A 26,486-nucleotide genomic window follows, 5' to 3' on the forward strand; every position below is an offset into this window, starting at 1 on the left:
TTACAAATTCCTTTCGTACTGATATGTGCCATCCCATGTGCCATTGTAACTACTGGAAGCACATATGCATCGGGCAACAACCATCACCTATGTTCTGTCAGATCAATCCAACAACCATTCTCATCTAACTTACCCACACTTTCTCTCCACTTGCTTAATTCTTTCTCTGTAGCTTCAGCTTGAAGCGACTTCACACTCTCTATTGTGTTTTCACACATCCCAACATCATCAACCCATCTTGCGGGGCCTGCAATATACATTCTAGTCTTTACATTCTGTGCTGTTTCTTTCGCGATCTCATCAGCAAACGCATTCCCACGTCCAACATCATCTGTGATTTTCCTGTGCGCACTGCATTTCATAATCGCAACTTGTAATGGTAGGGTCAGTGATTCAAGGAGATCATTCACCAACTTGCCATTCTGAATTTTAGCTCCATGCGACGTCAGGAACCCACGTTCTTTCCACAGTCGTCCAAAATTGTGAGCCACGCCAAAGGCGTACTGGCTATCGGTGTATATATTCACTCTCATTCCTTCAGACAACACGCACGCTCTCGTGAGGGCGATTAATTCTGCTGCTTGGGCCGAATTATGTGGCACTCGTGCAGTTTCCACGACCGTGTGTAACGTCGTGATAGCATATGCAGCAGTCGTATCACCATTAGGGAGCTTGAAACACGAACCATCCACCCATAAAGTACCATCACACTCAGCCAGGGGAGTATCTTTTAGATCTACTCTCCCTTTCGTCTCTTCTTCTGTTCTGAACAGACAGTCATGTTGCTCATTCTCATCTAGGTCTGCTGGATTTGGCAATAACGTAGCTGGATTCAGCGTGTTGCATCTCTTTATGTGTATGTGATTTGCTAACAGTGTGAGCTCATAGCCTGATAATCGCGCACTAGTCAAGTGTTGTGTCTTGGTTCTGTTTAATAATGTGTCTACAGCATGTGGAACCATAACGATCAATGTGTTGTCCATTACCAAACCAGCAGATTGTCGGATAGACATAGCTGCAGCAGCTGTCGCTCTCAGACAGCTTGGCAATGCCTTCGCTACAGGGTCCAAGGTTGATGAAAAATATGCGCATGGGCGCGGTCTGTCACCAAAAGGCTGTGTTAACACTGATAATACGCAACCATCTTTCTCGTGAACATACAATGTAAAAGGCTTGCTGTAGTCAGGAGTACCCAACACAGGTGCTGAACACAATGCATTGCGCAATTCCACAAAACTTTTCTGGCACTCTTCAGACCATGGGATAGGATTCGGTGTGTCTTTGCATGTTAAGGCTAACAAAGGTTTTGCCAACAAGGAAAAATTTGGGATCCAGTGCCTACAGTATGAGGTAATGCCCTAGAAAGCACGCACTTCTCTCTGTGTTCTTGGCACACTCAACTGCGCAATGGCTTGAATTCTTTCTGGGGTCAGTTTCCTTCCCTCCTTCGATAAGAGATGACCTAAGTAGGTCACTTCTTGTCGACAATATTGCAGCTTGGAGAGAGACACTTTATGATGGAAAGCAGATAAATGGCGCAACAATGACAATGTGGCTTCTTTGCAGATCTTTTCAGTATCCGCGGCGATTAGTAAATCGTCCACGTACTGAATCAGAATAGCGCCACTAGGTAAAACAAGTGCATCAAGCTGCGCTTTCAAAGCTTGACTGTATATGGATGGACTCTCACAGTAGCCCTGGGGAGCGCGTTTGAAGCGGAAGCTTCGGCCTCCCAGACTAAAGCCAAAAATGTCTCTGCTCTCTTCTGCAATTGGGATGCTAAAGAAAGCATTCTTTAAATCGATCACTGAAAACCATGCAGCAGAGGCTGGAATCATCGTTAACAAGGCAGTTATATCAGGGACAACTGGAAACTGTGGCACAGCAATCTTATTAACCTCTCTAAGATCAATCACAAATCTGTAAACAGGTGGCTGTGAAGGGTCCGTTCGTTTTAAAACAGGTAAAATCGGGCTGTTGCAAACGTTGCCTCTTGTCTCTTCAATTACACCCTTATTAATCAAATCGCTGACAATGTCTAACAATGCTTTCTGGCCTTCATTAGAGATCTTGTACTGGGGAATACGTGGCAGTCTGACATTAGCCTTTAAAGTTACCACGTATGGCGGTATCTCCAAGAGGCCCACATCATTGGGACCAGTAGCCCAAAGGACATCCGGAAGGGATGACAATTCAGGCGGCATTGTATTTTTAGACAAGTACATCGGGGAAATCACTTTCTTGCCTAATGTAAGTTGTACCCCTGACGGTGAACAATACAGTGTAGCATGTAATCTTTTCAACAAATCTAACCCTAGCAAATTCTCACCACAACCTGTTGTTAGAATCAGGGGTGCTTTCAGCTCGCAAGGTCCAATAGAAAGTGACATGGGACTAGAAATCGGGTTTCTAACTGGGGCGCCAGAAAAACCTACTGAAACATTTATATCGCCAGACAAAGGTGCGCCAGGGAGTTTTGAATGCATGATTGAACTCTTTGCAGCACCAGTGTCTAGCAGAAAGGGCTCCGTTACATTTGCTGTAGTCACCTCAACATACGGTCCGCTCTGATCCACTGGCACTGAAACAACTCCCTCTCTCTGTCTACGGCTGTCCTAGTAATCATTATTTTCTGCATCGCCGTCCTCTGCATAATAATCATTATTGTAATACTGAGCTGTATTACTAGTTGTGTTAGCTTGCTGGTCAAAACTATTGATGGTATTTTGAGGCGGCAGAGGACGCGCGTTCTGGGGAGCATTTCCACGCCCTCTGCCTCTAGGAGCTTGCTGACCACCCCTACCTCTTGCGCCATACGCATTACCGTTCCGCTGCATTAATTTAGGGCAACTATATTTAAAATGACCTTCCTCTTTGCAGTATGAACATTGGTTGGGACCTACAGGGACACGTGGTTGATAATACCCATTCATTTGCTGATTGTTCTGAAATTGTTGGGGTTGGTGATAGACACCTTGGGGTTGCCTATAATTATTCTGACCTCCACGTGGCGGATAGGCCTGCTGCAAAAGGACCTTTGTCTTTAGTTCCTTCGTTTTCTTATCTGTTCTATCTTTTTCATCTTTATCTCTGTTCTCGTAATACTGTGCAGTAGCCAGTATTTGCGCTGAAGAGGAAACAGCCCAAGAACTTTCTGAATCTTTTAACTTTTTACACAGGTCAGGAAGTAAATTCTGCACAAATTTATCCACAAATAACCGTTGGCCACCCTCAGTACTCATATCTTGCCCACTGTGATCAATAAACGTTTCTTCAAACCTGGTAAAGAAGTCTGACACTGTTTCATCTTTCTTCTGCTTGCATGCAGATAGCTTGTCCCAATTTACGCGCATCGCGGGCATTATTGTCTTCATATACGTGATGATTCTACCAGGGAGTTCTGCTATTAATGGCTCAGGTTTCGCGCCACCAGTTTGTCTAGCGTCAGCGGCAATAATGTCAGCCCATGTAGCACCTAGTTCTGCATCGTGATCTGCATTACGAATTGATCCCCATAGGGGCTGTGGAACAACATTACCAAACAACATGTCTATGTCGGCCAGATTCATAACGCATGACCCTGCCGTCTGTGACAACTCTTTATAATATCCTGCAGGGTTTTTACGGGGATCAGGCAATGTCTGCTTAAGCGCTAACACCTCAGAACGCTTCCATGGAACATGCACCCAAAAACGCTGGAAATGCGCTGGCACAGCAGCGATACCGGCACCGGCATCAGCTGCAACTGCTTCCTTCCATACCGGGGGAACTTCTCTCATGGGGTATTGTCGCGCTTTTACCTTTTTCCCCACAAGGACATCTTGTTCAAACAATGACTGTTGACAATCATCATTCCTGAAGGACAATACAACCGCAACTGCTTTATCCACCTCGCGATCCACAATTGTACCAGTTCCAAAATCAAACCTCACTCTACACAACTCCTCCGGGCTCGGGTCTTTACCACTATCCTCCAATTCCTCACAGAGAATTTCGCACATTTTCTCAAACACATATCTCTGTTTTGGGGCATCCCATTGATGGAAAACGTTGACAACTGATTCCACATCATACAGTGAAGGGAAAACAATCCATCTACGCGCCATGCGATCTATTACCTTTTTCTCATCGGGGTTAGGCAATTGACTGCGCAATTGCTTACGCTGTAAACCAGGAGTCGCACCAGATGACTCAAAGAGAGGAGACATTAATGTAGTAACCACATTAGCTAAGCGCTGTCGCGCTGAAGGAGAAGCTGAGGCGAAAACAGGGGGATAAACAGAGGGGAGAAAAGAGGATGCAGAAACAGGTACTGGAGTGGTGCAAGGAAGAGTATCAGGGGAGGCAGTCAATATGCTAGGCAAAGTCGCAGGAAGCGCGGGGGCAGTTGGAAACACAACTGGCGGCCCTTGAGAAGGCTGCGCTATAGGGATAGGAGCCGGCTGCAAAGCAGCTGGCGGTAGCGGCAAGGCTTGCAGTATATTGACTGGAGGTGGCATATTCACAAGCTGGGGAGGCGCCGTGGCATTTTGAGCATACGGGGGTGGCGAACTCAACAAATGCGACATCAGGGGATCTTTCTCCTTTTCTTCTAACTCATTCTGTTTAGAGTGCGGTAAAGCTGGGTAACATTTGTCGATCCCTAACTTACGCTGCCTGTGCAATTGCTCATTCATCTGCTCCTCCTCATTGTCTTTGAATTGTACAGCTGCTTGCATTACTGTCATACCTCTCTCCCTTTTATTCTTTTTCGCTAGCTTCATTTCCTTCTGTTTGGCTTCCTTTCGCCACAAGCGGAAAGAATCAAACATCGCCGGCCGGGCTTTCTTTTTAAACAATTTAATTTCCAAATTATCTAAAATATCGGTATCGAAACTACCATTTTGGGGCCATTTTAAAACACCGTATTTTCTGGTGTAGTGGATCCACACTTCGTTATATGCAATAGGGCCTACGTCATGTTTTACATAGAGCTCATAAGTTGGAGTTCCAACCGGAGGAACCAGACATGATTCCTCCAGCTGGAAATCTCTTCCACAACCCAAACAAAATATTCTACCAAATATTCTAGAACCAGGCATCTTCGCTCACTAGTCTAGATGTAAACGTCAGAGGATTATCGATTACGATAGTCTCGTGAATACACGAGTCCTCTGGCTTTGGCGTTTGCAAACTCCAATTTTCCAAATCAAAACGATCCCGAGGGATACCAAACAAATGGGAGACGCTCCACTTATACTTAACTGAATATTGCTGATCGATGGCGTCACCAGAAGACTCTCTCGATTGTTTCGCTCTCTCAAAACTCGTCAAGGGTCCAAAACAGGTCGATTAATCAGGGCAGCAGTCCTTCGTAGCCGTCGGGACGTGGAGAACCTCGCAGAAAAGACTTTCGGACCACGTCGACATGCAGGGGTCGATGAAGTGGCGGCCTTCCTCCAGAATTTCCACACGAAGCTCCTCACGAACCTCTGGCTTGGACTGGTACCGCTGAAATCGTCCCGAGTTGGGCGCCAAACTGAAGTACTGGGTATTTTAGACCCAGCGGTGCAGGGGCACACACCCTATGACTTCTGGGTTCACCCTGTTCCAGACCTACAGAAACACAGAGTCTTCTAGGTGAAGTCAAAGATTAATTTATTGGCTGCAGACTAATCACAGATATCCTAGAAGTACAACAGCGTGTATGTTCTCAGGAGACTGCTGAAAATCATAGAAACGGACTTCATCTTAAATACAGTTTTCCCTGCCTCAGGCATACATTCCTAGGTTCATGATACGGCAATAAACAAGTGTACAGTTCAAACGAAAGAGCAGAGTCATGATGACCATCCCACATTCCAGTTAAGCCAGCCCACCATTATTTACACAGCAAGGTTCAGATCCCACATTAGATAATCGATAGGCCCCAATAAACATGAGCATCTCCTGTTTTGGGAAACAAGCCATAAAGCAGGAACAAGCAGGTGTGAAAGTGATTAGCCGGAGGCTTGTGTGTGATGAAAGGACTTTATGGTGCGCTGAGCCCTGATGCTAATCACAGGTGGCCGGAGGAAGGGGAGCTCGTGAGACCAGTTTTACCTGGGGCAGTAGAACCGAGCCGCCCAGGTCACAGAAGAGTCATGGAAAGGCACATGGATTGCAAGGCCCGTAGTTGCTTCATTATAGCCTATGGGAGGGCAATCACAAGATGGCCACTGCCTCCAAAATGGAACCCGCGTAGTGAAGCAGAATAACGTGTACACAGTGCATTCATAGCTAGAACGATATATAAAGCACTCGTACATACCGCATTAACCATTTGCGGTTTGCTAATACCAGGATAGACAGGGGTGGGGCCCTGTCCCCTACGCGGTAACAGAGATTAAAGTACGACAGTGCACCTCTCTTGCCTCTTTGTGTACCACCCTTGCCTCTTTCTGCACCTCTCTTGCCTCTTTGTGCACCTCCCTTGCCTCTTTCTGCAGCTCACTCTCTTGTATCTGTACCTCTCTTACTCTTTTGCACTCTCTTGCCTCTTTCTGCACCTCCCTTGTCTCTTTCTGCACATCTCTTGCCTCTTTCTGCACCTCCCTTGCCTCTTTCTGCACTTCTCTTGCCTCTTTCTGCTCCTCTCTTGCCTCTTTCTTTACCTCACTCTTCTCTTTCTGCACCTCTCTTGCTTCTTTTTGTACCTCTACTGCTTCTTTCTGCAGCTCCCTTGCTTCTTTCTGTGCCTTTCTTCTTCTTCCTGTACTATTCTTGACTCTTTCTATACCTCTTACCTCTGTTTGCACCTCTCTTGCCTCTTTCTGCATCTCTATTGCCTCTTTCTGCAGCTCACTCTCTTCTTTCTGCACCCCCTTGTCTCTATGCACCTCTCTTGCCTTTTTCTTAACCTCTCTTGCCTCTTTCTGCACTTCTCTTGCCTCTTTTTGCACCAGTCTTTTCACTTTCTATACCTCTCTTGCCTCATTCTGTACCTCTCTTGCCTCTTTATGCACTTCTCTTGCCTTTTTCTTAACCTCTCTTGCCTCATTCTGCACTTCACTTGCCTCTTTCTGCACCTCACTCTCTTCTTTCTGCACCTCTCTTGCTTCTTTCTGCACTTCTCTTGCTTCTTCCTGCACCTTTCTTCCTTTTTCTACATTTTTCTTGCCATTTAATGTACCTTTCTTACTCTTTCTGGACCTCTCCTGCCTCTTTCTGCACCTTACTTGCCTCTATCTTGACCTCTCTTGCCTTTCTACTCAACTCTTGCCACTCTATGCACCTCTCTTGCCTATTTCTGCACCACTTTTGCCTCTTTCTGTACCTCTCTTGCCTCTTTGTGTACCTCTCTTTCCTCTTTATGTACCTCCCTTGCCTCTATCTGCACCTCTCTTGCCTTTCTGCTCAACGCGTGCCTCTTTCTGCACCTCTCTTGCCTCTTTCTGCACTTCTCTTGCCACTTTCTGCACATCTCTTGCCTCTTTCTGCACCTCACTCTTCACTTTCTGCACCTCTTTTGATTCTTTCTGTACCTCTCCTGCTTCTTTCTGCAGCTCCCTTGCTTCTTTCTGTGCCTTTCTTCCTCTTCCTGTACCTCTCTTGACTCTTTCTACACCTCTTACCTCTTTCTGCACCTCTCTTGCCTCTTTCTGTACCTCTCTTGCCTCTTTCTGTAGCTCACTCTCTTCTATCTGCACCCCTCTTGCCTCTATTCACCTCTTTTGCCTCTTCCTGTACCTCTCTTGCCTCTTTCTGCACCTCTTACCTCTTTCTGCACCCCTCTTGCCTCTTTCTGCACGTCTCTTGCCTCCTTCTGAACCTTTCTTGCCTCTTTCTGTAGCTCACTCTCTTCTATCTGCAACTCTCTTGAATCTTTCTGCATCTCTCTTGCCTCTTTCTGCACCTCTCTTGGCTTTTTCTGCACATCTCGTGCCTCTTTCTGCACCTCATGTGCCTCTTTTTGCATCTCTCTTGCCTTTCTTTAGCTCACTTTCTTCTATTTGCACCTCTCTTGCTTTTCTACTGAACTCTTGCCTCTTTTGGCACCTCTCTTTCCTCTTTCTCCACTTCTCTTGCCTCTTTCTGCACATCTCTTGCCTCTTTCTGCACCTCACTCTTCTCTTTCTGCATCTCTTTTGCTTCTTTCTGCACCTCTCCTGCTTCTTTCTGCACTTCTCTTGCATCTTTCCGTGTCTTTCATCCATTTACTGCATTTCTCTTTCTATTGCCACTTTCTGCACCTTTCTTCCTCTTTCTGCACCTCTCTTGTCTCCATCTGAACGTCTCTTGCCTCTGTCTGTACCTCTCTTACCTCTTTTTGCAGCTCACTCTTTTCTTTCTGCACCTCTCTTGCCTCTCTCTGCAACTTTATTCCCTAATTCTGCAGCTCCCTCTCTTGTATCCGTACCTCTCTTACTCTTTTGCACTCTCTTGCCTCTTTCTGCACCTCCATTGTCTCTTTCTGCACATCTCTTGACTCTTTCTGTACCAATGTTGCCTCTTTCTACAGCTCTCTTGCATCTTTTTGCACCCCCTTACCTCTTTCTTCACCGCTCTCCTTTCTGCACCTTTCTTGCCTCTTTGTGCACCTCTCTTGCCTCTTTGTGTACCACCCTTGCCTATTTCTGCACCTCTCTTGCCTCTTTGTGCACCTCCCTTGCCTCTTTCTGCAGCTCACTCTCTTGTATCTGTACATCTCTTACTCTTTTGCACTCTCTTGCCTCTTTCTGCACCTCCCTTGTCTCTTTCTGCACATCTCTTGCCTCTTTCTGCACCACTCTTGCCTCTTTCTACACATCTCTTGCCTCTTTCTGCACCCCCTTGCCTCTTTCTGCACTGCTCTCCTTTCTGCACCTCTCTTGCCTATTTGTGCACCTCTCTTGCCTCATTCTGCAGCTCACTGTCTTGTATCTGTACCTCTCTTACTCTTTTGCACTCTCCTGCCTCTTTCTGCACCTCCCTTGTCTCTTTCTGCATATCTCTTGCCTCTTTCTGCACCACTCTTGCCTCTTTCTACACCTTTCTTGCCTCTTTCTGCACCTCACTCTTCTCTTTATGCACCTCTTTTGCTTATTTCTGCACCTCTCCTGCTTCTTTCTGCACTTCTCTTGCATCATTCTGTGCATTTCATCCATTTTCTGCATTTCTCTTTCTATTGCCTCTTTCTGCGCCTATCATCCCCTTTCTGCACCTCTCTTATTTCCTTCTGCACGTCTCTTGCCTCTGTCTGCACCTCTCTTACCTCTTTTTGCAGCTCACTCTTTTCTTTCTGCACCTCTCTTGCCTCTCTCTGCATCTTTCTTCCCTAATTCTGCACATCTCTTGCCTCTTTCTGCACCACTCTTGCCTCTTTCTACACCTTTCTTGCATCTTTCTTCCCCCTTGCCTCTTTCTGCACCGCTCTCCTTTCTGTACCTTTCTTGCCTCTTTGTGCACCTCCCTTTCCTCTTTCTGCAGCTCACTCTCTTGTATCCCTACCTCTCTTACTCTTTTGCACTCTCTTGCCTCTTTCTGCACCTACCTTGTCTCTTTGTGCACATCATTTGCCTCTTTCTGTACCTATCTTGCCTCTTTTTACACCTCTCTTGCCTCTTTCTGCACCCCCTTGCCTCTTTCTGCACCGCTCTTCTTTCTGCACCTCTCTTGCCTCTTTGTGCACCTCTTTTGCCTCATTCTGCAGCTCACTCTCTTGTATCCATACCTCTCTTACTCTTTTGCTCTCTCTTGCCTCTTTCTGCACCCCCTTGCCTCTTTCTGCACCACTCTCCTTTCTGCACTTCTCTTGCCTCTTTCTGCACCTCCCTTGCCTCTTTCTGCAGCTTGCTCTCTTCTATCAGTACTTCTCTTTTAATATTACAATTTTTCTAGAGGGACAAAATATAATTACAGGATCCAAACTGTCTGATGAGGTTAATAATCCAACTTCTATTGCATGTTTACATTATGGAAGGAAGTTCTACTGTAATACTTTTTGGGAAATTTAAATGTTCAGCGCTCCATGAAGACAACAGAGTGGCTCAGGGCCAATGTTGACTGGCAAAACATTCCAATCTTTGCCTCTCTGTTTCTCCCTTTTTTTAAATATAACATTCTGCCCTCAGTCAGTGGAATGTTTTAATAATATTATCAACCTTCTACTTCAGACTATATTAGCACTTAAAGGCCCTCACCCTTGCTAAAGCTCTTCCATTTCAGTTTGGGTCTATAACTTATGTTTGGGGATTTTTACAACCGTTATTGGTCACCCAAAGGAGTTGGTCGGGTCTACCACCACCACAACATCTATTGGAGAGTAGTGGTGCGATTAAAGTCCTTCGAACATGCAGGCCCCTGCTCACAAGGATAGTCAGGCCACAAACACAGACTCTTTGAGCAGCAGGTAACACAGACACTTTGGGAGGGTGCACTGGGATCACTTCAGTGTTGATGCACACTATACCAGTGTATACTTGCAGAGCCATTGCTGTCTCTGCTTTGCAATTGAGCATAATGTCAGTCTGCAAATAACACCCATATCTTTCACTTGTCTTTTTCTATGCAGACCAGAGCTGTATGTCCATTTACCTGATATGGGCCTTTTCAGTTAACTCTATCAAGAGCTCCTGGATTCTGATGCTATATGCCATTTTGCATTCATTTCCCCATTGGGCTAGTGATCTCATTAACTAAAAAATATATGTCTTTGAACTTCTACATGTAATATGCTGTCATTGATTACAATACCAACACTCCACCTTGAAAAGCCAGTCTAAAAATATGACTTTGTCATTTATATTCCATTAACCTGATTTGTTTTTCCAGTCGTTACATCAACGTTCTCGAAAAAGGACAAGAAAGACATCACCAACTCCATGACATCATGCTAGGCCCACAGAGACTTGATAAGAAAATTATGTTTCTAATTTCAAGATTAAATTATGAGTTCATAACCTTATGGGGTGAGTAAACTGTTATAAAAGAACAAGAGATGCCCTGTAAGCATAATGAGATGCACATGCTAAGCTTGTAAAATGGAAGAGCTAATCACAAATCCTACCGAGGGTATACCAGAAATCTGCTGGAACACAATGAAAACATTTCCAGTAAACAGTTAAATGTGTGCTGTTTTTTTTACAGATGTTTAGCAATTTAAATTGAAAGGTTAAAACAATTTGCACTACAGTAAGATTTGGTGGCATAAAGTTTATCTGCATATGATCATGTTGTTTCTGTTGCACTGCATTCTACCCATAGTTTTGCTCCTATGCCGCTGTGACAGCTACATGCATGCTTGTGCCCTGGCGATGGAAAGTCAGCTCCCTCTGCAGTGATATGTGGTACTCATCTCAATAACATGATCTTACAATCCTCATGTTCATTAATTTTATCACTAACATAAACTTTTAATAATGTGCATATGATCAGTATATGGGACTTGCAGGGCAGCTTAAAATGACTGTAACCTGTAATTACTGTTCCAGCACTTGATTATAATAATCTGATTGCAATTATTCAGTGATTTTAATACAAGCCCCGAGCTACATAACAATAATTCAAGTGCAGTGATTGGGAACATGTTTCTGTTTGGCTGTGAAATGATGTTTTAATCCGTACTGATTCAGGGAGCGGGGCTGTGGTTTTGCTCCTGTAATTAGGACACATTTTTGCAGTCAAGTAGAATGCTGTAACTTTACTTCCAAATGAATTCAATACATGCACGCAGAGAGCCAGCATCAGTCCCAGTGAATCATATTAGCAATTAGGTTGCAAAGGCGATACTGCACGACCAAAAGAGGCGAAAAGCTGCATCCGGAATTCAGGCTAATTGATGTTTTATAAATGAACATTTTGAAGTGTAAGTTAATTGACATATTTAAACACATAAATTGGAATGCTTTTTTCTAAAAATGAATTGAAATTGAAGGCCCTCCTGTGCACTTATTCTTTCTAATACTTTTATTTGTAACTAAAGATATGAACGATAAAAAAAAACATACTGATGATGCCCACAGTATTTTCTGATGTGGTTTTGACACACTCCTGATAAACGTCACCTGAATTATCTCGTGAATATCGAGGTAGCAAAACACTAAATCTAATTACACAAATCATTTAGGAGGGAACGCTCATGACGAGGTAGGGGTTAAAGGTGTGAGATAGACCTTATTACACGACCCCGCTTGGACGAGGTAAGTTTCCTGAGACAGGCTGTCTCTTTTGCTCCTACCATAAACTAAACACTTTCGTTTTAAAGGCACCTCCATATTTCGATAGCCCTTTATAATATTTACGTATTATGGTGCCTTCAGACTCCTCTCGTAATGCTCCCATTGGAATTCGTCCCTGCCTCTCTTTCTCAGCCTTTCTTCTGTGGAGACAGTCAACCCATTCCAGGAATGATTCGCCAAAAGTATGGACTAGTGGGCATATGTGTAGTAATCTAGTTCTTTAATAGTTTGTAACTAATGTGTGGAATGTTACTACATCATTTAGAATGTATATATATTATGGAATGTAGAATGAGCTGGTGGTCATCCAGAGAGCTTAACAGAGGATACCAGCACCTTTTCTCCTCCTCTACTCATTTCAAAATAAACCAGAATTTCTACTACTACAGTCTCCTGCAGTTCACTACAATATGCCTTTTAGTCATGTTGTACAACTTCCCGCAACAGCCGTTGTGTTCTGCACTGCCTGTCTGGCATCCAGGCCGTGGTTGCCCTCGTGGAGGATGGGCCTGTGGATAGTGAATGCTGAGGAGGCCTGTACTCAGCTGCCTGTCCACCTCCATGGTGATTTGTGATGCAGGCTTCGGTGTGATTGTATCCTAGAGTTCAGGCGCACAGACAGTTCTTTCTTATGGAAAGCAGCTGTGTACTGCACGCAATCCGTGAGGGACGCAGTGTATAGGAACACCAAGCTTTTTTTTTATTGTCTTTATTGATTTTTAGAATGTCAACAGTAAAACAGTTGACATTTGCATAGTATCAGCCATTCACAGTATTGATTTGCATAAAAAACAAATTGTTAACATATACTATATTAGCCAACTCTTTAAAATGTACAGTTGGACGGGTTTATGAGATCGCGTGATATCTCACTGAGGGTCCATTAAGGGAGATGGGGGCAGTTCCCCTTGCATGGTGAGTCGGGGGGAGTGGACTGATTAAAGGCATCTAGTGTTAAAGTTTGGAGATATGCGTGGAAGGGTGTCCAGATATCCCTAGGACGGGATGTAGAAGATTGTAGATTGACGTAGTCCTCCCCCATGCCCTCGCAGCGGCTCATACTCTCCAGCCAGTTTAGTGCATTGGGTGCCCTGGCGCTATCACAATGTAGGGCTATCCCCCTTTTGCCCAGCCGTAGAGCCATAGAAACTAGATGGCTTATTGTGTGCAGGATGTTCTGGGTGTACCCAGTCAGAGGATCTGGGGTCATGGCTTGGGCGGACATAGTCGAAATGCATTTTTTACACCGATCAGATCTGGAGGGGTCAAATTTAGCTGGGGGGGGGGGGTAATACCTGTGTAAGTATTTAAAGTGTGTGTACTGCTGTTCTTCGATGGATGAGGAATAATCAGCTAAAATGCAACACGGACAAAACAGAAATTCTCCCGATAGGGAAAGATGTCCTCTTCCTGCCTTCCAAATGGTGGCCTGAAGGCGCGACTCCTCCGCCAGATCTGGTAGAAGTTGCTAAGAACTTGGGGGTACAATTTGATACCTCACTCTCTTTCTTACCTCATGCTAAGGCAGTGGCAGGAACTTGCTTCAGCCTGATTAAATCACTAAAAAGGTTCTTCAAATTCCTCCCTTTGGCAGCAAGGAAATCTGTGGCTGTGGCTTTGATACTCTCGCGCCTAGATTATTGTAATAGTCTCCTTGCAGGATCTAATAAAGTCATCTTAAAGAAGTTACAGGTTGTGCAGCATGCAGCAGCACGGCTAGTGCTTAAACTTCCAAGAAGATCTTCAGCCTCTGCTGCTTTGAACAGTCTGCATTGGCTCCCGGTGCATAAGAGAATCCTTTTTAAGATTCTCCTGATCACTTTTAGAGCTAAGCTTAATGTGGGACCCAAATACCTGGCGGCACATTTTGTCCCATACACTACAATAAGACCTCTTAGGTCTTCCTCAGCAAATTTGCTTAAACTCCCCAGCTTTAGATACAAATTGAAAGAAGGTAAGACCGCGGCTTACCTGGGTGCCAAAGCCTGGAATTTGCCCCCTTCCCATCTTAGGCTATGCAATACAGAATCTGTATTTAGGAAGGCTTTGAAAACCTGGGATTTTAGTGCTTCTGATGAATCCTGTCTAGCTCTTATCTAATTTTCATAGGGCTCATTCTCACCGCCAATCCAGCGCCAGGATACTCCTTGCGGAGTGACAGTTGCGCTTTACAAGTACTCCTTCAAATCAAATCAAATCAAATCAGTATGTAAGTAAGTATTTAAAGTGCAGCAGTTTGTGCCTCTGATTGATGGCACTATTCTTGGTTTGTGTGCAACAGTAGTTCCAAATTTGGTCCGTGAGCTGCATCCTTAGTTCTTTTTCCCACTTTCCCCGCATCATGCAGTGGTGTCCTGTCTCTATGTCATGCATGTACAATGGAGTCTAGAGGTAACGTGTTTGCGTCTGCAGCCGTGATCAGCATATGCAGGGGTGGGAAGTCATCCGTTGGTAGTGGGTAAGTGGGCATAAGAAAGCGCAAAGTGTTTTGTAGTCTCCTAAAAATAAACAGGTCCATATAAAGAATATCTCATACTGGTATGGTATTGGTTAAGTGTAGGACATGGCCATTTGGAAAGAGGTCACCTGTTGTATAAAATGAGTGGCAGTCTTTGGTGCATTGGCCAGTGCTTTATTAGTGAGGGAAAGCCATAGGTTGTTGGGGAGAGAAAGATCGCCAGAGTATAAAAGGCCCCCACCCAGTAATCATCACATTCTGCGCCATGCTCAGCATGTCCTGGAGACAGTCTGGATATCTCAGGTGTCCAGTGGTACGCCCTTGGGTAACATCTGTGAATGGAGTAGTCCTTCTAGTTGGGCTCGCTTGGAGCAAATGTATACACCATGGTGGTACCACCAATAAGTGTAAAGGCTTTGGGTGGCAAGGTAGTAGAAACAGAAGTCTGGGACCCTGAATTCCCCTCGGTCGTAAGGGAGCTTGAGGGTGTCCCAGTGTATTCATGGGTGGCCCCCACCCATGCCAAGGATTGCAGAATGCTGCATAGGGTATGGAAGAATGTTTGCAGCAGTGGGATGGGAATAGTCATTAATAAGTATAGGAACTTGGGAAGTACCACCATTTTGATTATAGGTATGCGTTCCGCCATGGAGAGGGGTAATCTAATCCATCGATCCACTTGAGACGTGAGAGAATCCATGGCCAGGCTGCAATTTCATTGCAGGATCGGGTCCCTATCTGTGAGTATATGTACACCAAGGAATTTAGTGCTGTCCTCAGCCAACCGGAGGGGGAGGTCTGCAGGTGGTGCTTGGGCAGCATCTGCCAATGGAAAGAATACCGACTTATTCAAATTGATATGGAGTCCTGACACACCTCCAAATCGTGCTATTTCTCGCATTAATGGGGAGAGGTTTTCCTGCGGGTGGCTTAGGTGGATACCATACCAGTGTTGAGTGTAAAATATTCAGTGATGGCGGTCAGTGGCTCATTTTGGAGCACAGGGTCTTGTAGAGTATCTCCTTCAATTGCCAGCTATATGCAGCTGGGCACCCATGTGGGATTTCCAATGTAAGTGTAACAGGGCTGTGGTTTGATAGTGTACGGGGAAGGACTGAGATGTTAGATACCCATAGGCTGGCACTTTTTGACAGGAACAAATAGTCCAGTCGGGTCCATATAGAGTGGGGAGATGAGTAGTACTTGTGCCTATGTGAATGCTGGTGGCCCGTGGGCTAGACAACTAATAAAGAGTATGAGTCAGTTGTGTGTCGGAATACTCCTCTGGCGCAGGGTTTATCAGTGGGTTGGGTACTGGTTGAGTCTGCCCACAGACAGTGTAGCTTATTGAGGTCACCCCCAAGAAGTACATGGTCTGCTTCAAAATTGTCCATCAGGACCAATAAGTCTTGGAAAAAGTCGGGATCATCTACATTACGGGCATAAATGTTTACCAATAGGACTCTTTGGTCCACTGGGGTACCTTGGAGTATTAAGTAGCCTCCATTCGGGTCTGTGTGTTGTGCATGTCAAATGAACAGGATACTTCTATGGACGAGGATACATGTGCCTTGGGAGTACGAGCTGTAGCAGGAAAAGTATCGGTGGAGTCCCATTTCTTAGCAAATGTATGGTCTTGTTGGGGGGTAGGTTCGTTTCCTGTAGGAAAGTGATTTTAATATTGTGTCTCTGTAGATAAGAGAGCACCTGTTTGCCTTTTCGCGGATTGTTGACACCACAAATATTCCAGGTCATAACTGTGAAATTAAGTGACTTGGGCGACAAAGGTCTCATAGGTAAGCTGGAATGGGAGCATATTTGGTGGGGAATGTCGTGGAATGGCTTGTGAGAAAAAGTGTGTGATACATCACAAAACAGCAAAAGACAATGAGGTTACTAACTCCAATTAACATAAACCCAAACCCCCTAGCCCTCACCCACACTAGATCAAATGTCATCCAGTGAATCCTAGTCATATAAACAAAATATATAAACAAGACAATTCCCAATTTCAAACAGGTGGTGAACACCATGGGGGCACAGCGGCACTCCAATCAGAACGGCTCCTTGAATGTGAGATTTCTATACGGTGTTTGTGCAACCACCACTGGTGGGGAATGATTACAGTTCTCTAATGCAGAGCTACAGGATGCAGAACATATTAAGTCAGAGGAGTTAGTCCTGTTAATGGCGTGTACTTGGATCCCCCAGAGCCTGCACAGTACAACTCACAGCGACCTGCGTTGTTGGGGAGGATTGTGTTTAGTGGTCTGCTCCTAGGTGTGGGGATGGTGAGTGCTGTGCCGGTAGAGACTTTGCCCTGATCTCCTTGCAGAAAGCCGCCACATCTGTTGGTGCATCCATAATTTTTATTCGACGTTTATGTTCTATTTGTAGCCGTGCTGGGTACAGCATGGCATATTGGGCGCCCAGTTTGTGCAGAGAATTCTTGACATCAGAAAATGTACTTCTGGCTTCTTGTACCATGGGGGTGAAATTCGGAAATAACAAACGTTTGTGCCTTGAAACCTGAGGAGCCCTTTTTGACGTGCTAGCTGGAGGGCAGTATCTCTGTCTCGGTAATTAAGCAGGCATGCTATGATGTATCGTGGTGGGGTGACCATTGGTGGCCTGGAGCCAAGGGAGCAGTGTGCCCTTTCCACAGCGAACGTGGTGGAGAAGCTGGATCGTTCGAAGAGTTTAGTTAGTAGTTGTTCCACGAATACCTCAGGGCGACCCGTATTGGTGGTCTCTGCGATACCTGCTATACGGATGTTACTCCAGCGTGATCTAGCTTTAAGATTTTAATTTTTAATGCCCACTTGTTTGAGCACTCGCTCCATTTTCTCCATGTGTTTCTGTGTTGTAACAGTGGCGTCCTCCAGATTAGGATATCCTCTTCTCAGCGCCCTCTAGACATATTCCATGGTTGTCCAGACGTTTGCCAAGCCAATCAATGTGGCCCGTTAGCGTTTTGAATCAAGCATCAATTGAATTGAATCCTGCTTTTAGTTTGGCCATGATGATGGTCATGTTATCAGTTATGGTTGTTTCCAGGCCGTTATCCGTGGGCTCATTTATGTCAGAATATGTGCCTCGGCTTTCAAGGGGCTTCGTATGATCAAAAGTGAGTCGTCACTGCTTGGGGTCTGTTCTGCCCATGGTGTGGCTGTGATGTGCTATGGTCGCCCCTTTAGAGCAGGTAGGGTTAAGGGTCGGTGTTCAGGAGTTGGCTGCGCTGCTACTGTTGCTTTTCCTGTCGCAGTTTAATTAAATAGACCCTTGCAATCTTTCAAATGCTGCAGAGGTTGGGCGCAAACCCCACCAGTGGCCGCTTGGCCGCTATTGGGGTTGCAACTTGTCACTTCTCCCTAGTGCCCACGTGTTTGTGTGAATTGCATTGTGGTGGGTGGTCTCCAAGGTGGCGACTGGTAATGGGGAAGTATCTCTGCTTTATTGTGGCTGTCCTACCCAAGGGACTTTAAGGTCTCTGAAGTCTGACTTCTGGGGTGCAGCCGTACCACAGCATGATGGCACACAGCCCTGGGTTTTCAGGATGGGGGCTGTTCTTGGGGTGTACTCTTTCATGAGCAAGTGTGTGGGCATATTGGACTTACCATGCTGCACTGATTCCATGCTCAGCACACCTCCGCAGAGGATTTGGCGATGCCCTGCCTCATGTCTCCAAGTTCTCAACACATCGGGGCTCCGGCAGGGTGTCCCCGTGGTAGGCCTGGCAATGCAGCATGAACCCGGGCTCCTCGGCTTGTCTGCAGCCTCTCAGCAGCATTTCGGCTTTCCTCTGGGCCACGCACCTGTTTACCGCGGCCATAGACCACACTCCATCACTGTCTCTCGCTTATTGACGTTCCTACTTGAAGAGGGAGAGTCCTTTAAACCACTGCGCAGCTGACAGCAACCGCACCAGAGTAACATAGAGGTATGGTGAAGGAAATGGCCCGCTTAGGGTCACTTGGGTCCCTCACAACCATCTCTCAGCCTTCCATACCAAATGAAGAGTCGGTCAGACAGTAGAGAAAACAAACCAGTAAGTGTTTATTGAAGGTACTCTCAGAGTGGAGCCCAGTCTGCCCAGTCGCTAGGAGTGCTGCAGAGGTACTGACTTCAGCAAGCATAACAATACATTATGTACACTTGAAACCAATAAAAGCACGCCCACCATGGAAGATTCCAAGCAGATGCAGCTGGACAGAAAATTATGAAGGAGTAAGTTTCCATTCTGAGGCCGGGCACACATTATCTATCAGTCAAGACCATTCTGCCCGTTCCCGTCACTGGACAAGTGGGAGAAGGCCTCTATCTAAAGGATGTGCTAATAAGAACAGTGCATTCATTATTGTAGCAAAACTCAGCTTTGAAGAAACATAACCTAGGAAAGGCCATTTCTCGGAAATAGCAAAAGGATTAGTTTCGATCATGATTCAAAATGGCGCCCAAATACAAAATGGTGCAGTGAATGCTAACTTACATAAAGCAATACACTAACAACATCATTTCTATTTTAACAGACCCTCCTTTTAGCATTCTTTTATGGCAAGCCCTTCCAGCAAGAAGATGACTCGGGTTTACACAACCCCTCTACTTTCACCCCCAACAACGGGATGATACCTAATGAAGTGATAACATTTGAACAAGCTGTCTTAAAAGAGGTCAAAGCAGCTTCTGACTCTAGACAATTCTGCAACATTTCCAAAAGAGAGCTGATGGCCATAGAATCCCAGGCCAATGACCCCTCAATCACGGTGAAACAAGCGGATAAGGGTGGGGCCGTGGTCATCATGGTCACCGTTGACTACGACACGGAGTGCTTGAGACAGTTGAGCAATAGGAAGTACTACACCCCAATTCCCAGCAGCCCACTGGAACGTCTAACTAAAACCATCACAGGTCTGGTTGACTCAGCAGAGGACCAAGGGTGGTTGAGCACGAAGGAGGCCTCCTTCCTCATTAAAAAAGAACCCAAGACCCCCTACTTCTATTCACTACCAGAAATTCATAAGGGGACCACCCCAGTGCCAGGTCGCCCAATCGTATCAGGAATCGATTCCATACTGGAACTTTTGTCACAATTTTGTGATCATTTCTTGCAACGGTTGGTGAAACTTGTTCCATCATACATACAGGACACCACCGATGTACTTCGCCTACTAAACGAGTTTCCACCTACCAATGAGATTGACTTCCTCATCACTCTAGACATGGAAGCTCTCTATACCAACATCCCCCAGAGAGCCACCCTAGATGTGATAGAGGAGGAACTAAGTTCAGCCACATGGGAATCATTAACACCACCCAGTTTCATCTTGGAGTGTGCTACACTGGCTCTGACGGAAAACTTTTTTGAGTTCAGGGGTCAGCTATATCACCAAACACAAGGTACTTCCATGGGAAGTTCCATCGCCCCCAGTGTAGCCTGCCTTTTTATGGCTGCTTTTGAGGGACAACATATCCTCCATGACTCTAACCCATACCGTGCCAACATACGGATGTGGAAAAGATTTATTGATGATATCCTGATTTTTTGGACAGGGGACTCAGAATCCTACTGCAATTTTTTTAGGTGGATCAATAAACTGAACCCGTACTTGAAATTCACAACCACTGTATCTCCGAATCAGATTGCATTCCTGGACCTGACAATAAAACTTGAAGGAGGGTGCCTTATGACTACCATGCATAGGAAAAGCACTGATCAAAATAGCCTTCTGCTATATAGCAGCCACCACCCTAAAGCATTGAAGGAAAACCTTCCCTTTGGGCAGTTTCTGAGGGTGAGGAGAAATTGCAGCACAGTGGAAGAATACAGGTCAGAGTCACAAATCCTTGCCAAAAATCTGGCCACACGAGACTACCCACCACGTAGTGTAGCACTCTCCAGGAAGAGAGCAAGAAATAATAATTGGGAAGGGTTGTTAGAACACAGAGAGAAGACCCCGCTGAAACTCTCACCTGTGTAACCACCTTCACACCAGCTTCCAATCAAATAACGAAAGCAATAAAAAAACATTGGAACATACTGAATACAGGCTCAATGAGGTTGGAGCCTCCGCGCATCGTATTTAAAAGTTCCAGAAACATCAAGACATGCTGATCCACACTAGACCCAAGGGGAATGCAGGGAACCAACAGAGAACACTTTGGCAATTACCACCGTTGAAAAGCCCTGTGGCACATGCACATCTTGGGCCCGATTCACAGAATTAACTTAAGACAAAATCCTAAACTTACTACTTTTGGTATTCACAGAATGCACTTACTACTTTTAGTATTCACAGAATGGATTTACGACTACTAACTTTACGTCCGCACTCGGGCCGGAAAGTCCGGCCCGGAGGGGGAGCTTCAGGCCCGGAGGCGGAGCTTCTGGCCAGAGGCGGGGCTTCCGGCCCGGAGGCGGAGCTTCCGGCCCGGAGGTGGGGATTCCGGCCGGTGGCGGAGATTTAGCCATGGCCGAAATCTCGACCTCCGGGCCGGAAGCTCCGCCTCTGGGCCAGAAGCTCCGCCTCCGGGCCGGAAGCTCCTCCTCCGGTCCGGAATTTCAGGCCCGAGTGCGGACGTAAAGTTAGTAGTCGTAAATCCATTCTGTGAATTCCAAGAGTAGTAAGTGCATTCTGTGAATACCAAAAGTAGTAAGTGCATTCTGTGAATACCAAAAGTAGTAAGTTTAGGATTTTGTCTTAAGTTAATTCTGTGAATCGGGCCGTCCGTGCGTTTACAGCTGTACAGAAGACCATCACCCTCAACAATACTATCACATGGGAGATGAGGTCACACATCAATTGCAACACATCAAATTGCATATACTTGATTACGTGCCCCAGTAACTTATATTATATAGGGATGACTAGCCGCCCAATCAAATTACGCATATCAGAACATCGGAGCAATTTCCGTCAATGCTCTCCCATTACCTTGAAAAAACCGCACACCAGAATCATTGAGATGGGTAGTCCTGGAAGCATTACCCAAAATAACAAAGAAAGCTCTCTTCACAAAAGGGCAGAGGTGGATACACAGGCTATCCACAAAGGACAAAGGGCTGAATGAAGATATACCGTGGAGTTCGCTTAGAGTCTGATGATGACATTAACCACAGGGAGACATGGGTGGGGGGCAGGATTATAGGGTCTTGATTACAGGGCCTTGAACTCAATCCCCTGAATAGACGTAGCCCATACATGTGGCTTCTTTCCGCATTAAGCTTTCTGCATGCATCTCTGCCTCCACAAACCACTTGTCTCCAGTAAGGTGTAGATTAGTACCTAGATTTGAGGGTGTGAGTACTGCCCACTTTTAAACACCACCATACTGAAAAGATTGGTTTGTACATTCCCCATATGAGTGCCATGAGACTCCACAATGACTGAGTGCGATCAATACAAATAACATACGCAATTCACCAAATTACAGACCTAGATCCGATGAGGCCATACATCACTCCAAAATGGCCGACATAATACGACATATTTGAAGCACTAACTCATGGTTTTAACCTAGACGAAGAAATTCTGCAAGGTGAAAAATTCCAACCAGGATTAAATTAAAAGAATTCTGGGTATCCATGGCCACCTACCCTACCCTATTACATCCAAACAACACCATGGATAAGATAATCACACAACACTAGGTCTACACACTACTCCAAAATGGCTGCCAAACACGACATCTCTCTATCATGAAATAACACACCGACTCACGTAGACCCTCCCCTTGACATGTGACGAATATCATTATATAATCAGGGAGGCCACTGACCGTCCCACCTCCCGGACCCGGTAGGAGTGGGTAGGTCGGGGCTGACGGGGAATACGCACAATCATGAGTACTCTAAAACAAACAGTGCGCTCTCCGCTTCACCTGCACGATGATGGGGTTAATTTGATTATAGCTATCCGTTCCTTAAACCCTGCTTGTACCATAGAGTCTGTACTCTAAAATAAACAGCGCGGTCTGCGCTTAACCTGCCCTGTGACTGGGGTTAATTTGAGTGTTGCCGACAGTTCGTTAATCCCTGCCTGTCCCACAGAGTTTGTACTTTAGAATAAACAGCGCGCTTCCCGCTCCACCTACACGATGACTGGGGTTCATTTGATTATTGCCGGCAGTTCGCCAATCCCTGCCTATGCAACAGAGTTTGCACTCTAAAACAAACAGTGTGCTTCCCGCACCACCTGCACGATGACTGGGGTTAATCTGACTATTGCCGGCAGTTTGCTAATCCCGGCCTGTCCCACAGAGTTAGACACCACACGGCTCACTTCTGAGACCGCACTCTTTTAAAATAACGCAAAACCTCCATACACACCAGCCCCCTTGACTACCCTGGGGGCCAGCAACAGCATAACGCGACTGAGTTCAATAGCTAAGCCGCCACACCGACTTGCCCCTGAGACCGCCCCGAATGCCATTGACAGCAGACTATGTAACTACAGGAGGAGACGGGTGACAGCCAACTGGCAGCATGTGGGGTGCGCTTGTGACAAGTAATATGCTTAAATCAAGATTGAACAACAACCGGATAGCACGCACACATAACAAGAATCGACTTGATGAGGGTAAATTCAAGGCAGTCATACAAAGACACCACAAGTATACACAGTTCAAGACTGTCACAGAGCAAGGGATACAACTGTTATTGGCGTTACATGTGAGACCATGAGAATGAGTATGGGCTCGTTTTACTATGAGAACATGGTTCCCTGCGCATTAAGTGATGTTGTTGCTGTCCATTTTTGTTCTTGTTTCTCTTTTTATCTAGCCTTACATATGAGCATTGCCTTATGCGTGACCTACCGGGTACTGTTGAAGTCTGGTTAGTCTACAGAATTCGGTGAGTCCACATGAATGTACCTCTGCTGCAGTACTTATGTGCCACAAGGGCTATAGTTCACACTAGCTCACTGTGGGCACTCACTACATGTCACTGGTTTTAACTGCTTTTAGAGTCCTCAATGCAATTGCATTTATTGTTCACCACTATACATAAGAAGTCAGAGTCACAAAGGAACAATACCTGTGTATTTATGTGTACCATATCAATCTGAATGATGCCACATTTTGTCTCCCCGTACAGGTAGTTCTAGGTCTAAACAGGTACACTAATAGGTAGATACTTGGTTGACGTGAGAATAATTCCATGTCAACAAATTTTAAAGTGTAGATAGTCTTACCTCTCTGGTCACGAAGAATCGCAGGTAGAATATACTCAAAGCGAGAAACATGTTGACCTTCACTTATCAGTAGGGACGCTCTAACCCAAGACATTAAGCTTGAGAGAGCGCCTCTTTGCTTGCTTTTACATAGGGTAGGAGACCCCTAAAATAAAGTTTGGCTTTCCTGGCACTCCTAACCCTATTTAAAATCACTTCTCAAAACGTATACATCTACACAGTTCTGGCCCCTCACCCCCACTTCACCATACGACGATTGGAAAAAGATCTCCGCCAAAGTGCCCCTATTACAAGGAGCCCGTTGGGTATTGCACTGCCGACCCAACGAGGAGCAGCCCAGATGATGAAGTATGACATCTGAAAGGGTGTGCGAGGGTATTACAATCCAATACATGGATCCCCAACTCCTAACCCCTTAGGGTTAAGTTGGTCATGGCCTCCCTGACTCTGACACCCTATCATTGAGGAACAGCATAACTTTTGTTTTGAATTTTGACTCTGGGGCACTTATGCGGGACCTCCCACTCACGTGAGAGAGGATAAAGCCCTCCTGTCCCCCTCTTGTAGACAAATGCTTCTGAATTACCAGGAATGATAGATTGAGCCTAACGGCTCCTTTTAGAAGGCATCATTCAGCCCTGATGAATGCCCCAGACCAGATAGACAAATTTTTGAAGGCAGAAACAAGCTGGCGACTAGCAGACAGATTTGAGCCATGGCGCTCTCCTTACCCGCAGAGCGAAGTTTTTTTAGTTATACCCAAAGTCCTCAGGGATAAAGGCGATAAACAAGAACTTTGAGGTATTTTTTGATTTTCTGGATCCCACCCTGTCCAGTAAGCTTTATGTGAGAACTCCCTCCTACCACCAAGTCTTCGCAGAGGTTGAGTCTGTGTTGGTAGTTCCATCTTACCAGGGTGGGGAGAGGATGCTGATGATGAAGCATGACACTATTATGTGTGTGAGACATCCTCTTCCATTAAGGATGGCCTTCCGCATTTTAATCTAAGCCCCACTGAATATAGTGATGAGGGATGACCCCTCAGGAAATGTAGGACGTGCTCGTCTTTGTATATCTGTGAATATTTTGCACAGCTACCCTACTTGTTGTGATATATGATTTATGTATGGGAGGATCACATGGGTGTATTGTCCTCCTATCTATTTTGTGATATCAGTAAGAGCAAATTGACCTATAGCTCTGTACTCAACATAATACTCTTCAATCCATCTTCAATAAGAGTGCAGGAACCTTGGGCATATTTACAAACACCTTGCGACATGTTTACAACACCGTTGCATCACTTCTGTGACGCTGCGGTGTCGTAAACAATGTGCCATCATGCAACAGATTTACAACGTGATGCATCTAGTGAGATGCATCACGTTGTAAAGCCCTGCGCTACATTATACTTGCGTCAGGTGTAATGTATTCAGGGTGGGTGTTCCGTCGCAAGGAAGCCCCGTAAAAGTGACTCAGTGAAATCTACAAGATTTCACGGAGTCACTTTTATGTCCATGCTGCGTCAAAACCCTGCGTCTGCTTCAAGCAGGAGTAAGGAGTGACGCAGCATGTTAGGCATAGGGTGCCCCTGAGCATTCCTGGAGTTGTGTCGCACTTGTGACATGACTCCAGCAATGCGCTGGCCTTTTGCCAGAAGATATGACATGCATCTGGCTATCCTTGCGCCACGGTGTGTTGCATTGTAAATGCGACACATCCGTGGTGGCACAAGGGTATTCCTGCGTGTCGCATCTTTACCTGTGCATCCCTGCTGATATGCAGGGATGTGCCAGTCCTTGTAAATCTGTCCCCTTGTCTTCTAAATCAGTCCGTGTGATCAGTGGTGTACAATGATCAAGCTCATTGGCTATTGGGTACTAAGCTGCGTGGATTGGCCACCCACTTATGTGAATGCAATGTTTCCCATTCGCAATAGCTCTTTTTACCTTTGCTTTATCATTTTTCTCATTCACAAAGAGCGGCATTACTGCATTGTATCACTATGACATATGTCTAAAATAGATCCGTTTCGGTATCATGTCCAATTGTTGTTCTTTACAGATGGGATACCTGCATCAGGTTAATCCTGGAGCAGCTTCGAGATACAAATAACGGGTAGGCAACACAAAGTGGTAGGTATTTACTTGTGTTAAGTCTCCCACAAAAGTTAATGAAAGCCGTATTTCATAAAAAAAAAGCTGACAAATGACCATGCAAGAGCTTTTCTGTTTGAGAACATTCTCGTCTTTGGCTAGAATGGGTTCAGGTATGAACTTCAATAACCTTTCACCTAGGCTGGTAGGGCTGCTGACAGCCTCTTACCAGGACCACTCCAGTACTGACAAAACACAGACCGGTTTTGGTGCCCTCTGAAAAATATCAACATTAGTCCAGTGTGTTACCAAAAGGCACCTCATAGCAACTGATAAACACGTTATTTCTGTTTTAGCTAAACATTCACATACCCAGTGAGGTTGTCATTTTCACATTCATGGACTCCAAGAATAATTCCTTCAAGCACTGTTGACCATTTATAGTCTAAATATTGCACGCTTCATTGAGATGTGTCTTGCGAAATTACCTAACCTTAGCGAAAATCTAGAGTAAATCCCTCCTCCTGCTGCAGCATTTTGGTCTCAATTCCACCATAATACATAG

The sequence above is a fragment of the Triturus cristatus genome, chromosome 2_1 (genome assembly GCF_964204655.1).
Source record: "Triturus cristatus chromosome 2_1, aTriCri1.1, whole genome shotgun sequence".
Lineage (NCBI taxonomy): Eukaryota > Metazoa > Chordata > Amphibia > Caudata > Salamandridae > Triturus > Triturus cristatus.